Here is a 14,581-nt window from a genome sequence, read left to right as displayed (position 1 = left end):
CACAGAAGCATTGTATGAAACTTCTTTCTGTTCTGTGCATTCAACTAACAGAGTTGAACCTTACTTTTGATTGAGCCGTTCTGAAACACTCTTTCTGTAGAAACTGCAATTGGACATTCTGAGCGCTAGGAGGCCTATATTGGGAAAAAGAATGTCTACAAATAAAAACTACACAGAAGAATTGTGTGAAACTTCTTTCTGTTCTGTTTGTTCAACTAAAAGAGTTGAACCTTAGTTTTGATTGAGCCGTTCTGAAACATTCTTTCTGTAGAAAATGCAAGTGGAGATTCGGAGCGCTAAGAGGGTAATAGTGGAAAAAGGAATGTCTCCAAATATAAACTACACAGAATCATTCTGTGAAACTTCTTTCTGATCTGTGCATTCAGCTAACAGAGTTAAAACATACTTTTGATTGAGCAGATCTGAACAATCTTTCTGTAGAAAATGCAACTGGACATTTGGAGCGCTAAGAGAGTAGTAGTGGAAAAAGGAATATATTCAAACATAAACTACACAGAAGCATTCTGTGAAACTTCTTTCTGATCTGAGCATTCAGCTAACAGAGTTAAACCATACTTTTGATTGAGCAGTTTTGAAACACTCTGTCTGTAGAAAATGAAACTGGACATTCGTAGCGCTAAGTGGGAAATAGTGGAAAAAAGAATATGTTCAAATATAAACTACACAGAAGCATTGTATGAAACTTCTTTCTCTTCTGTGCATTCCACTAACAGAGTTGAACCTTACTTTTGATTGAGCCTTTCTGAAACACTCTTTCTGTAGAAACTGCAATTGGACATTCTGAGCGCTAAGAGGCCTCTATTGGGATAAATAATATCTTCAAATAAAAACTACACAGAAGCATTTTGTGAAACTTATTTCTGATATGTTCATTAAGCTAACAGAGTTAAACCATACTTTTGATTGCGCAGTGCTGAACCCTCTTTCTGTAGAAAATGCAAGTGGACATTCGGAGCGCTAAGAGGGTAATAGTGGAAAAAGGACTATATTCAAATATAAACTACACAGTAGCATTCTGTGAAAATTCTTTCTGTTCTGTGCATTCAACTAACAGAGTTGAACCTTACTTTTGATTGAGCCGTTCTGAAACACTCTTTCTGTAGAAACTGCAATTGGACATGCTAAGCGCTAAGAGGCCTACTTTGGGAAAAATAATATCTTCAAATAAAAACTACACAGATGCATTCTGTGAAACTTATTTCTGATCTGTAAATTCAGTTAACAGAGATAAAACATATTTTTGATTGAGCAGTTATGAAACACTCTTTTTGTAGAAAATACAAGTGGAGATTCGGAGCGCTAAGAGGGTAATAGTGGAAAAAGGAATGTCTTCAAATATAAACTACACAGAAACATTCGGTGAAACTTCTTTCTGATCTGTGCATTCGGCTAAAAGAGTTAAACCATACTTTTGATTGAGCAGATCTGAACACTCTTTCTGTAGAAAATGCAACTGGACATTTGGAGCGCTAAGAGCGTAGTAGTGGAAAAAGGAATATATTCAAATATAAACTACACAGAAGCATTCTGTGAAACTTCTTTCTGATCTGAGCATTCAGCTAACAGAGTTAAACCATACTTTTGATTGAGCAGTTTTGAAACACTCTGTCTGTAGAAAATGCAACTGGACATTCGTAGCGCTAAGTGGGTAATAGTGGAAAAAAGAATATGTTCAAATATAAACTACACAGAAGCATTGTATGAAACTTCTTTCTGTTCTGTGCATTCAACTAACAGAGTTGAACCTTACTTTTGATTGAGCCGTTCTGAAACACTCTTTCTGTAGAAACTGCAATTGGACATTCTGAGCGCTAAGAGGCCTATATTGGGAAAAGGAATGTCTACAAATAAAAACTACACAGCAGAATTGTGTGAAACTTCTTTCTGTTCTGTTTGTTCAACTAAAAGAGTTGAACGTTAGTTTTGATTGAGCCGTTCTGAAACACTCTTTCTGTGGAAAATGCAAGTGGAGATTCGGAGCGCTAAGAGGGTAATAGTGGAAAAAGGAATGTCTCCAAATATAAACTACACAGAATCATTCTGTGAAACTTCTTTCTGATCTGTGCATTCAGCTAACAGAGTTAAACCATACTTTTGATTGAGCAGATCTGAACACTCTTTCTGTAGAAAATGCAACTGGACATTTGGAGCGCTAAGAGAGTAGTAGTGGAAAAAGGAATATATTCAAATATAAACTACACAGAAGCATTCTGTGAAACTTCTTTCTGATCTGAGCATTGAGCTAACAGAGTTAAACCATACTTTTGATTGAGCAGTTTTGAAACACTCTGTCTGTAGAAAATGCAACTGGACATTCGTAGGGCTAAGTGGGTAATAGTGGAAAAAAGAATATGTTCAAATATAAACTACACAGAAGCATTGTATGAAACTACTTTCTGTTCTGTGCATTCAACTAACAGAATTGAACCTTACTTTTGATTGAGCCGTTCTGAAACACTCTTTCTGTAGAAACTGCAATTGCACATTCTGAGCGCTAAGAGGCCTATATTGGGAAAAAGAATGTCTACAAATAAAAACTACACAGCAGAATTGTGTGAAACTACTTTCTGTTCTGTTTGTTCAACTAAAAGAGTTGAACGTTAGTTTTGATTGAGCCGTTCTGAAACACTCTTTCTGTAGAAAATGCAAGTGGAGATTCGGAGCGCTAAGAGGGTAATAGTGGAAAAAGGCATGTCTCCAAATATAAACTACACAGAATCATTCTGTGAAAATTCTTTCTGATCTGTGCATTCAGCTAACAGAGTTAAACCATACTTTTGATTGAGCAGATCTGAACACTCTTTCTGTAGAAAATGCAACTGGACATTTGGAGCGCTAAGAGCGTAGTAGTGGAAAAAGGAATATATTCAAATATAAACTACACAGAAGCATTCTGTGAAACTTCTTTCTGATCTGAGCATTCAGCTAACAGAGTTAAACCATACTTTTGATTGAGCAGTTTTGAAACACTCTGTCTGTAGAAAATGCAACTGGACATTCGTAGCGCTAAGTGGGTAATAGTGGAAAAAAGAATATGTTCAAATATAAACTACACAGAAGCATTGTATGAAACTTCTTTCTGTTCTGTGCATTCAACTAACAGAGTTGAACCTTACTTTTGATTGAGCCTTTCTGAAACACTCTTTCTGTAGAAACTGCAATTGGACATTCTGAGCGCTAAGAGGCCTCTATTGGGAAAAATAATATCTTCAAATAAAAACTACACAGAAGCATTGTGTGAAACTTATTTCTGATATGTTCATTAAGCTAACAGAGTTAAACCATATTTTTGATTGCGCAGTTCTGAACACTCTTTCTGTAGAAAATGCAAGTGGACATTCGGAGCGCTAAGAGGGTAATAGTGGAAAAAGGACTATATTCAAATATAAACTACACAGTAGCAGTCTGTGAAAATTCTTTCTCTTCTGTGCATTCAACTAACAGAGTTGAACCTTACTTTTGATTGAGCCGTTCTGAAACACTCTTTCTGTAGAAACTGCAATTGGACATGCTAAGCGCTAAGAGGCCTACTTTGGGAAAAAGAATATCTTCAAATAAAAACTACACAGATGCATTCTGTGAAACTTATTTCTGATCTGTAAATTCAGTTAACAGAGATAAAACATATTTTTGATTGAGCAGTTATGAAACACTCTTTTTGTAGAAAATACAAGTGGAGATTCGGAGCGCTAAGTGGGTAATAGTGGAAAAAGCAATGTCTTCAAATATAAACTACAAAGAATCATTCGGTGAAACTTCTTTCTGATCTGTGCATTCAGCTAACAGAGTTAAACCATACTTTTGATTGAGCAGATCTGAACACTCTTTCTGTAGAAAATGCAACTGGACATTTGGAGCGCTAAGAGCGTAGTAGTGGAAAAAGGAATATATTCAAATATAAACTACACAGAAGCATTCTGTGAAACTTCTTTCTGATCTGAGCATTCAGCTAACAGAGTTAAACCATACTTTTGATTGAGCAGTTTTGAAACACTCTGTCTGTAGAAAATGCAGCTGGACATTCGTAGCGCTAAGTGGGTAATAGTGGAAAAAAGAATATGTTCAAATATAAACTACACAGAAGCATTGTATGAAACTTCTTTCTGTTCTGTGCATTCAACTAACAGAGTTGAACCTTACTTTTGATTGAGCCTTTCTGAAACACTCTTTCTGTAGAAACTGCAATTGGACATTCTGAGCGCTAAGAGGCCTCTATTGGGAAAAATAATATCTTCAAATAAAAACTACACAGAAGCATTGTGTGAAACTTATTTCTGATATGTTCATTAAGCTAACAGAGTTAAACCATACTTTTGATTGCGCAGTGCTGAACCCTCTTTCTGTAGAAAATGCAAGTGGACATTCGGAGCGCTAAGAGGGTAATAGTGGAAAAAGGACTATATTCAAATATAAACTACACAGTAGCATTCTGTGAAAATTCTTTCTGTTCTGTGCATTCAACTAACAGAGTTGAACCTTACTTTTGATTGAGCCGTTCTGAAACACTCTTTCTGTAGAAACTGCAATTGGACATGCTAAGCGCTAAGTGGCCTACTTTGGGAAGAAGAATATCTTCAAATAAAAACTACACAGATGCATTCTGTGAAACTTATTTCTGATCTGTAAATTCAGTTAACAGAGATAAAACATATTTTTGATTGAGCAGTTATGAAACACTCTTTTTGTAGAAAATACAAGTGGAGATTCGGAGCGCTAAGAGGGTAATAGGGGAAAAAGGAATGTCTTCAAATATAAACTACACAGAAACATTCGGTGAAACTTCTTTCTGATCTGTGCATTCAGCTAACAGAGTTAAACCATACTTTTGATTGAGCAGATCTGAACACTCTTTCTGTAGAAAATGCAACTGGACATTTGGAGCGCTAAGAGCGTAGTAGTGGAAAAAGGAATATATTCAAATATAAACTACACAGAAGCATTCTGTGAAACTTCTTTCTGATCTGAGCATTCAGCTAACAGAGTTAAACCATACTTTTGATGGAGCAGTTTTGAAACACTCTGTCTGTAGAAAATGCAACTGGACATTCGTAGCGCTAAGTGGGTAATAGTGGAAAAAAGAATATGTTCAAATATAAACTACACAGAAGCATTGTATGAAACTTCTTTCTGTTCTGTGCATTCAACTAACAGAGTTGAACCTTACTTTTGATTGAGCCGTTCTGAAACACTCTTTCAGTAGAAACTGCAATTGGACATTCTGAGCGCTAAGAGGCCTATATTGGGAAAAAGAATGTCTACAAATAAAAACTACACAGCAGAATTGTGTGAAACTACTTTCTGTTCTGTTTGTTCAACTAAAAGAGTTGAACGTTAGTTTTGATTGAGCCGTTCTGAAACACTCTTTCTGTAGAAAATTCAAGTGGAGATTCGGAGCGCTAAGAGGGTAATAGTGGAAAAAGGAATGTCTCCAAATATAAACTACACAGAATCATTCTGTGAAAATTCTTTCTGATCTGTGCATTCAGCTAACAGATTTAAACCATACTTTTGATTGAGCAGATCTGAACACTCTTTCTGTAGAAAATGCAACTGGACATTTGGAGCGCTAAGAGCGTAGTAGAAGAAAAAGGAATATATTCAAATATAAACTACACAGAAGCATTCTGTGAAACTTCTTTCTGATCTGAGAATTCAGCTAACAGAGTTAAACCATACTTTTGATTGAGCAGTTTTGAAACACTCTGTCTGTAGAAAATGCAACTGGACATTCGTAGCGCTAAGTGGGTAATAGTGGAAAAAAGAATATGTTCAAATATAAACTACACAGAAGCATTGTATGAAACTTCTTTCTGTTCTGTGCATTCAACTAACAGAGTTGAACCTTACTTTTGATTGAGCCTTTCTGAAACACTCTTTCTGTAGAAACTGCAATTGGACATTCTGAGCGCTAAGAGGCCTCTATTGGGAAAAATAATATCTTCAAATAAAAACTACACAGAAGCATTGTGTGAAACTTATTTCTGATATGTTCATTAAGCTAACAGAGTTAAACCATATTTTTGATTGCGCAGTTTTGAACACTCTTTCTGTAGAAAATGCAAGTGGACATTCGGAGCGCTAAGAGGGTAATAGTGGAAAAAGGAATATATTCAAATATAAACTACACAGTAGCATTCTGTGAAAATTCTTTCTGTTCTGTGCATTCAACTAACAGAGTTGAACCTTACTTTTGATTGAGCCGTTCTGAAACACTCTTTCTGTAGAAACTGCAATTGGACCTGCTAAGCGCTAAGAGGCCTACATTGGGAAAAAGAATATCTTCAAATAAAAACTACACAGATGCATTCTGTGAAACTTATTTCTGATCTGTAAATTCAGTTAACAGAGATAAAATATATTTTTGATTGAGCAGTTATGAAACACTCTTTTTGTAGAAAATGCAAGTGGAGATTCGGAGCGCTAAGAGGGTAATAGTGGAAAAAGGAATGTCTTCAAATATAAACTACACAGAATCATTCGGTGAAACTTCTTTCTGATCTGTGCATTCAGCTAACAGAGTTAAACCATACTTTTGATTGAGCAGATCTGAACATTCTTTCTGTAGAAAATGCAACTGGACATTTTGAGCGCTAAGAGCGTAGTAGTGGAAAAAGGAATATATTCAAATATAAACTACACAGAAGCATTCTGTGAAACTTCTTTCTGATCTGAGCATTCAGGTAACAGAGTTAAACCATACTTTTGATTGAGCAGTTTTGAAACACTCTGTGTGTTGAAAATGCAACTGGACATTCGTAGCGCTAAGTGAGTAATAGTGGAAAAAAAATATGTTCAAATATAAACTACACAGAAGCATTGTATGAAACTTCTTTCTGTTCTGTGCATTCAACTAACAGAGTTGAACCTTACTTTTGATTGAGCCGTTCTGAAACACTCTTTCTGTAGAAACTGCAATTGGACATTCTGAGTGCTAGGAGGCCTATATTGGGAAAAAGAATGTCTACAAATAAAAACTACACAGAAGAATTGTGTGAAACTTCTTTCTGTTCTGTTTGTTCAACTAAAAGAGTTGAACCTTAGTTTTGATTGAGCCGTTCTGAAACACTCTTTCTGTAGAAAATGCAAGTGGAGATTCGGAGCGCTAAGAGGGTAATAGTGGAAAAAGGAATGTCTCCAAATATAAACTACACAGAATCATTCTGTGAAACTTCTTTCTGATCTGTGCATTCAGCTAACAGAGTTAAACCATACTTTTGATTGAGCAGATCTGAACAATCTTTCTGTAGAAAATGCAACTGGACATTTGGAGCGCTAAGAGAGTAGTAGTGGAAAAAGGAATATATTCAAACATAAACTACACAGAAGCATTCTGTGAAACCTCTTTCTGATCTGAGCATTCAGCTAACAGAGTTAAACCATACTTTTGATTGAGCAGTTTTGAAACACTCTGTCTGTAGAAAATGCAACTGGACATTCGTAGCGCTAAGTGGGTAATAGTGGAAAAAACAATATGTTCAAATATAAACTACACAGAAGCATTGTATGAAACTTCTTTCTGTTCTGTGCATTCAACTAACAGAGTTGAACCTTACTTTTGATTGAGCCTTTCTGAAACACTCTTTCTGTAGAAACTGCAATTGGGCATTCTGAGCACTAAGAGGCCTCTATTGGGAAAAATAATATCTTCAAATAAAAACTACACAGAAGCATTTTGTGGAACTTATTTCTGATATGTTCATTAAGCTAACAGAGTTAAACCATACTTTTGATTGCGCAGTGCTGAACCCTCTTTCTGTAGAAAATGCAAGTGGACATTCGGAGCGCTAAGAGGGTAATAGTGGAAAAAGAACTATATTCAAATATAAACTACACAGTAGCAGTCTGTGAAAATTCTTTCTCTTCTGTGCATTCAACTAACAGAGTTGAACCTTACTTTTGATTGAGCCGTTCTGAAACACTCTTTCTGTAGAAACTGCAATTGGACATGCTAAGCGCTAAGAGGCCTACTTTGGGAAAAAGAATATCTTCAAATAAAAACTACACAGATGCATTCTGTGAAACTTATTTCTGATCTGTAAATTCAGTTAACAGAGATAAAACATATTTTTGATTGAGCAGTTATGAAACACTCTTTTTGTAGAAAATACAAGTGGAGATTCGGAGCGCTAAGTGGGTAATAGTGGAAAAAGCAATGTCTTCAAATATAAACTACACAGAATCATTCGGTGAAACTTCTTTCTGATCTGTGCATTCAGCTAACAGAGTTAAACCATACTTTTGATTGAGCAGATCTGAACACTCTTTCTGTAGAAAATGCAACTGGACATTTGGAGCGCTAAGAGCGTAGTAGTGGAAAAAGGAATATATTCAAATATAAACTACACAGAAGCATTCTGTGAAACTTCTTTCTGATCTGAGCATTCAGCTAACAGAGTTAAACCATACTTTTGATTGAGCAGTTTTGAAACACTCTGTCTGTAGAAAATGCAGCTGGACATTCGTAGCGCTAAGTGGGTAATAGTGGAAAAAAGAATATGTTCAAATATAAACTACACAGAAGCATTGTATGAAACTTCTTTCTGTTCTGTGCATTCAACTAACAGAGTTGAACCTTACTTTTGATTGAGCCTTTCTGAAACACTCTTTCTGTAGAAACTGCAATTGGACATTCTGAGCGCTAAGAGGCCTCTATTGGGAAAAATAATATCTTCAAATAAAAACTACACAGAAGCATTGTGTGAAACTTATTTCTGATATGTTCATTAAGCTAACAGAGTTAAACCATACTTTTGATTGCGCAGTGCTGAACCCTCTTTCTGTAGAAAATGCAAGTGGACATTCGGAGCGCTAAGAGGGTAATAGTGGAAAAAGGACTATATTCAAATATAAACTACACAGTAGCATTCTGTGAAAATTCTTTCTGTTCTGTGCATTCAACTAACAGAGTTGAACCTTACTTTTGATTGAGCCGTTCTGAAACACTCTTTCTGTAGAAACTGCAATTGGACATGCTAAGCGCTAAGAGGCCTACTTTGGGAAGAAGAATATCTTCAAATAAAAACTACACAGATGCATTCTGTGAAACTTATTTCTGATCTGTAAATTCAGTTAACAGAGATAAAACATATTTTTGATTGAGCAGTTATGAAACACTCTTTTTGTAGAAAATACAAGTGGAGATTCGGAGCGCTAAGAGGGTAATAGTGGAAAAAGGAATGTCTTCAAATATAAACTACACAGAAACATTCGGTGAAACTTCTTTCTGATCTGTGCATTCAGCTAACAGAGTTAAACCATACATTTGATTGAGCAGATCTGAACACTCTTTCTGTAGAAAATGCAACTGGACATTTGGAGCGCTAAGAGCGTTGTAGTGGAAAAAGGAATATATTCAAATATAAACTACACAGAAGCATTCTGTGAAACTCCTTTCTGATCTGAGCATTCAGCTAACAGAGTTAAACCATACTTTTGATGGAGCAGTTTTGAAACACTCTGTCTGTAGAAAATGCAACTGGACATTCGTAGCGCTAAGTGGGTAATAGTGGAAAAAAGAATATGTTCAAATATAAACTACACAGAAGCATTGTATGAAACTTCTTTCTGTTCTGTGCATTCAAATAACAGAGTTGAACCTTACTTTTGATTGAGCCGTTCTGAAACACTCTTTCAGTAGAAACTGCAATTGGACATTCTGAGCGCTAAGAGGCCTATATTGGGAAAAAGAATGTCTACAAATAAAAACTACACAGCAGAATTGTGTGAAACTACTTTCTGTTCTGTTTGTTCAACTAAAAGAGTTGAACGTTAGTTTTGATTGAGCCGTTCTGAAACACTCTTTCTGTAGAAAATGCAAGTGGAGATTCGGAGCGCTAAGAGGGTAATAGTGGAAAAAGGAATGTCTCCAAATATAAACTACACAGAATCATTCTGTGAAAATTCTTTCTGATCTGTGCATTCAGCTAACAGACTTAAACCATACTTTTGATTGAGCAGATCTGAACACTCTTTCTGTAGAAAATGCAACTGGACATTTGGAGCGCTAAGAGCGTAGTAGTGGAAAAAGGAATATATTCAAATATAAACTACACAGAAGCATTCTGTGAAACTTCTTTCTGATCTGAGCATTCAGCTAACAGAGTTAAACCATACTTTTGATTGAGCAGTTTTGAAACACTCTGTCTGTAGAAAATGCAACTGGACATTCGTAGCGCTAAGTGGGTAATAGTGGAAAAAAGAATATGTTCAAATATAAACTACACAGAAGCATTGTATGAAACTACTTTCTGTTCTGTGCATTCAACTAACAGAGTTGAACCTTACTTTTGATTGAGCCTTTCTGAAACACTCTTTCTGTATAAACTGCAATTGGACATTCTGAGCGCTAAGAGGCCTCTATTGGGAAAAATAATATCTTCATATAAAAACTACACAGAAGCATTGTGTGAAACTTATTTCTGATATGTTCATTAAGCTAACAGAGTTAAACCATACTTTTGATTGCGCAGTTCTGAACACTCTTTCTGTAGAAAATGCAAGTGGACATTCGGAGCGCTAAGAGGGTAATAGTGGAAAAAGGATTATATTCAAATATAAACTACACAGTAGCATTCTGTGAAAATTCTTTCTGTTCTGTGCATTCAACTAACAGAGTTGAAACTTACTTTTGATTGAGCCGTTCTGAAACACTCTTTCTGTAGAAACTGCAATTGGACCTGCTAAGCGCTAAGAGGCCTACATTGGGAAAAAGAATATCTTCAAATAAAAACTACACAGATGCATTCTGTGAAACTTATTTCTGATCTGTAAATTCAGTTAACAGAGATAAAATATATTTTTGATTGAGCAGTTATGAAACACTCTTTTTGTAGAAAATGCAAGTGGAGATTCGGAGCGCTAAGAGGGTAATAGTGGAAAAAGGAATGTCTTCAAATATAAACTACACAGAATCATTCGGTGAAACTTCTTTCTGATCTGTGCATTCAGCTAACAGAGTTAAACCATACTTTTGATTGAGCAGATCTGAACATTCTTTCTGTAGAAAATGCAACTGGACATTTTGAGCGCTAAGAGCGTAGTAGTGGAAAAAGGAATATATTCAAATATAAACTACACAGAAGCATTCTGTGAAACTTCTTTCTGATCTGAGCATTCAGGTAACAGAGTTAAACCATACTTTTGATTGAGCAGTTTTGAAACACTCTGTCTGTTGAAAATGCAACTGGACATTCGTAGCGCTAAGTGAGTAATAGTGGAAAAAAAATATGTTCAAATATAAACTACACAGAAGCATTGTATGAAACTTCTTTCTGTTCTGTGCATTCAACTAACAGAGTTGAACCTTACTTTTGATTGAGCCGTTCTGAAACACTCTTTCTGTAGAAACTGCAATTGGACATTCTGAGTGCTAGGAGGCCTATATTGGGAAAAAGAATGTCTACAAATAAAAACTACACAGAAGAATTGTGTGAAACTTCTTTCTGTTCTGTTTGTTCAACTAAAAGAGTTGAACCTTAGTTTTGATTGAGCCGTTCTGAAACACTCTTTCTGTAGAAAATGCAAGTGGAGATTCGGAGCGCTAAGAGGGTAATAGTGGAAAAAGGAATGTCTCCAAATATAAACTACACAGAATCATTCTGTGAAACTTCTTTCTGATCTGTGCATTCAGCTAACAGAGTTAAACCATACTTTTGATTGAGCAGATCTGAACAATCTTTCTGTAGAAAATGCAACTGGACATTTGGAGCGCTAAGAGAGTAGTAGTGGAAAAAGGAATATATTCAAACATAAACTACACAGAAGCATTCTGTGAAACTTCTTTCTGATCTGAGCATTCAGCTAACAGAGTTAAACCATACTTTTGATTGAGCAGTTTTGAAACACTCTGTCTGTAGAAAATGCAACTGGACATTCGTAGCGCTAAGTGGGTAATAGTGGAAAAAACAATATGTTCAAATATAAACTACACAGAAGCATTGTATGAAACTTCTTTCTGTTCTGTGCATTCAACTAACAGAGTTGAACCTTACTTTTGATTGAGCCTTTCTGAAACACTCTTTCTGTAGAAACTGCAATTGGACATTCTGAGCACTAAGAGGCCTCTATTGGGAAAAATAATATCTTCAAATAAAAACTACACAGAAGCATTTTGTGAAACTTATTTCTGATATGTTCATTAAGCTAACAGAGTTAAACCATACTTTTGATTGCGCAGTGCTGAACCCTCTTTCTGTAGAAAATGCAAGTGGACATTCGGAGCGCTAAGAGGGTAAGAGTGGAAAAAGGACTATATTCAAATATAAACTACACAGTAGCAGTCTGTGAAAATTCTTTCTCTTCTGTGCATTCAACTAACAGAGTTGAACCTTACTTTTGATTGAGCCGTTCTGAAACACTCTTTCTGTAGATACTGCAATTGGACATGCTAAGCGCTAAGAGGCCTACTTTGGGAAAAAGAATATCTTCCAATAAAAACTACACAGATGCATTCTGTGAAACTTATTTCTGATCTGTAAATTCAGTTAACAGAGATAAAACATATTTTTGATTGAGCAGTTATGAAACACTCTTTTTGTAGAAAATACAAGTGGAGATTCGGAGCGCTAAGTGGGTAATAGTGGAAAAAGCAATGTCTTCAAATATAAACTACACAGAATCATTCGGTGAAACTTCTTTCTGATCTGTGCATTCAGCTAACAGAGTTAAACCATACTTTTGATTGAGCAGATCTGAACACTCTTTCTGTAGAAAATGCAACTGGACATTTGGTGCGCTAAGAGCGTAGTAGTGGAAAAAGGAATATATTCAAATATAAACTACACAGAAGCATTCTGTGAAACTTCTTTCTGATCTGAGCATTCAGCTAACAGAGTTAAACCATACTTTTGATTGAGCAGTTTTGAAACACTCTGTCTGTAGAAAATGCAGCTGGACATTCGTAGCGCTAAGTGGGTAATAGTGGAAAAAAGAATATGTTCAAATATAAACTACACAGAAGCATTGTATGAAACTTCTTTCTGTTCTGTGCATTCAACTAACAGAGTTGAACCTTACTTTTGATTGAGCCGTTCTGAAACACTCTTTCTGTAGAAACTGCAATTGTACATTCTGAGCGCTAAGAGGCCTATATTGGGAAAAAGAATGTCTTCAAATAAAAACTACACAGAAGAATTGTGTGAAACTTCTTTCTGTTCTGTTTGTTCAACTAAAAGAGTTGAACCTTAGTTTTGATTGAGCCGTTCTGAAACACTCTTTCTGTAGAAAATGCAAGTGGAGATTCGGAGCGCTAAGAGGGTAATAGTGGAAAAAGGAATGTCTCCAAATATAAACTACACAGAATCATTCTGTGAAACTTCTTTCTGATCTGTGCATTCAGCTAACAGAGTTAAACCATACTTTTGATTGAGCAGATCTGAACACTCTTTCTGTAGAAAATGCAACTGGACATTTGGAGCGCTAAGAGAGTAGTAGTGGAAAAAGGAATATATTCAAATATAAACTACACAGAAGCATTCTGTGAAACTTCTTTCTGATCTGAGCATTCAGCTAACAGAGGTAAACCATACTTTTGATTGAGCAGTTTTGAAACACTCTGTCTGTAGAAAATGCAGCTGGACATTCGTAGCGCTAAGTGGGTAATAGTGGAAAAAGGAATATGTTCAAATATAAACTACACAGAAGCATTGTATGAAACTTCTTTCTGTTCTGTGCATTCAACTAACAGAGTTGAACCTTACTTTTGATTGAGCCTTTCTGAAACACTCTTTCTGTAGAAACTGCAATTGGACATTCTGAGCGCTAAGAGGCCTCTATTGGGAAAAATAATATCTTCAAATAAAAACTACACAGAAGCATTGTGTGAAACTTATTTCTGATATGTTCATTAAGCTAACAGAGTTAAACCATACTTTTGATTGCGCAGTGCTGAACCCTCTTTCTGTAGAAAATGCAAGTGGACATTCGGAGCGCTAAGAGGGTAATAGTGGAAAAAGGACTATATTCAAATATAAACTACACAGTAGCAGTCTGTGAAAATTCTTTCTGTTCTGTGCATTCAACTAACAGAGTTGAACCTTACTTTTGATTGAGCCGTTCTGAAACACTCTTTCTGTAGAAACTGCAATTGGACATGCTAAGCGCTAAGAGGCCTACTTTGGGAAAAAGAATATCTTCAAATAAAAACTACACAGATGCATTCTGTGAAACTTATTTCTGATCTGTAAATTCAGTTAACAGAGATAAAACATATTTTTGATTGAGCAGTTATGAAACACTCTTTTTGTAGAAAATACAAGTGGAGATTCGGAGCGCTAAGTGGGTAATTGTGGAAAAAGCAATGTCTTCAAATATAAACTACACAGAATCATTCGGTGAAACTTCTTTCTGATCTGTGCATTCAGCTAACAGAGTTAAACCATACTTTTGATTGAGCAGATCTGAACACTCTTTCTGTAGAAAATGCAACTGGACATTTGGAGCGCTAAGAGCGTAGTAGTGGAAAAAGGAATATATTCAAATATAAACTACACAGAAGCATTCTGTGAAACTTCTTTCTGATCTGAGCATTCAGCTAACAGAGTTAAACCATACTTTTGATTGA

This window comes from Symphalangus syndactylus, chromosome 19, assembly GCF_028878055.3.
Source record: "Symphalangus syndactylus isolate Jambi chromosome 19, NHGRI_mSymSyn1-v2.1_pri, whole genome shotgun sequence".
NCBI lineage: Eukaryota > Metazoa > Chordata > Mammalia > Primates > Hylobatidae > Symphalangus > Symphalangus syndactylus.
This window is presented reverse-complemented; position numbering follows the sequence as displayed.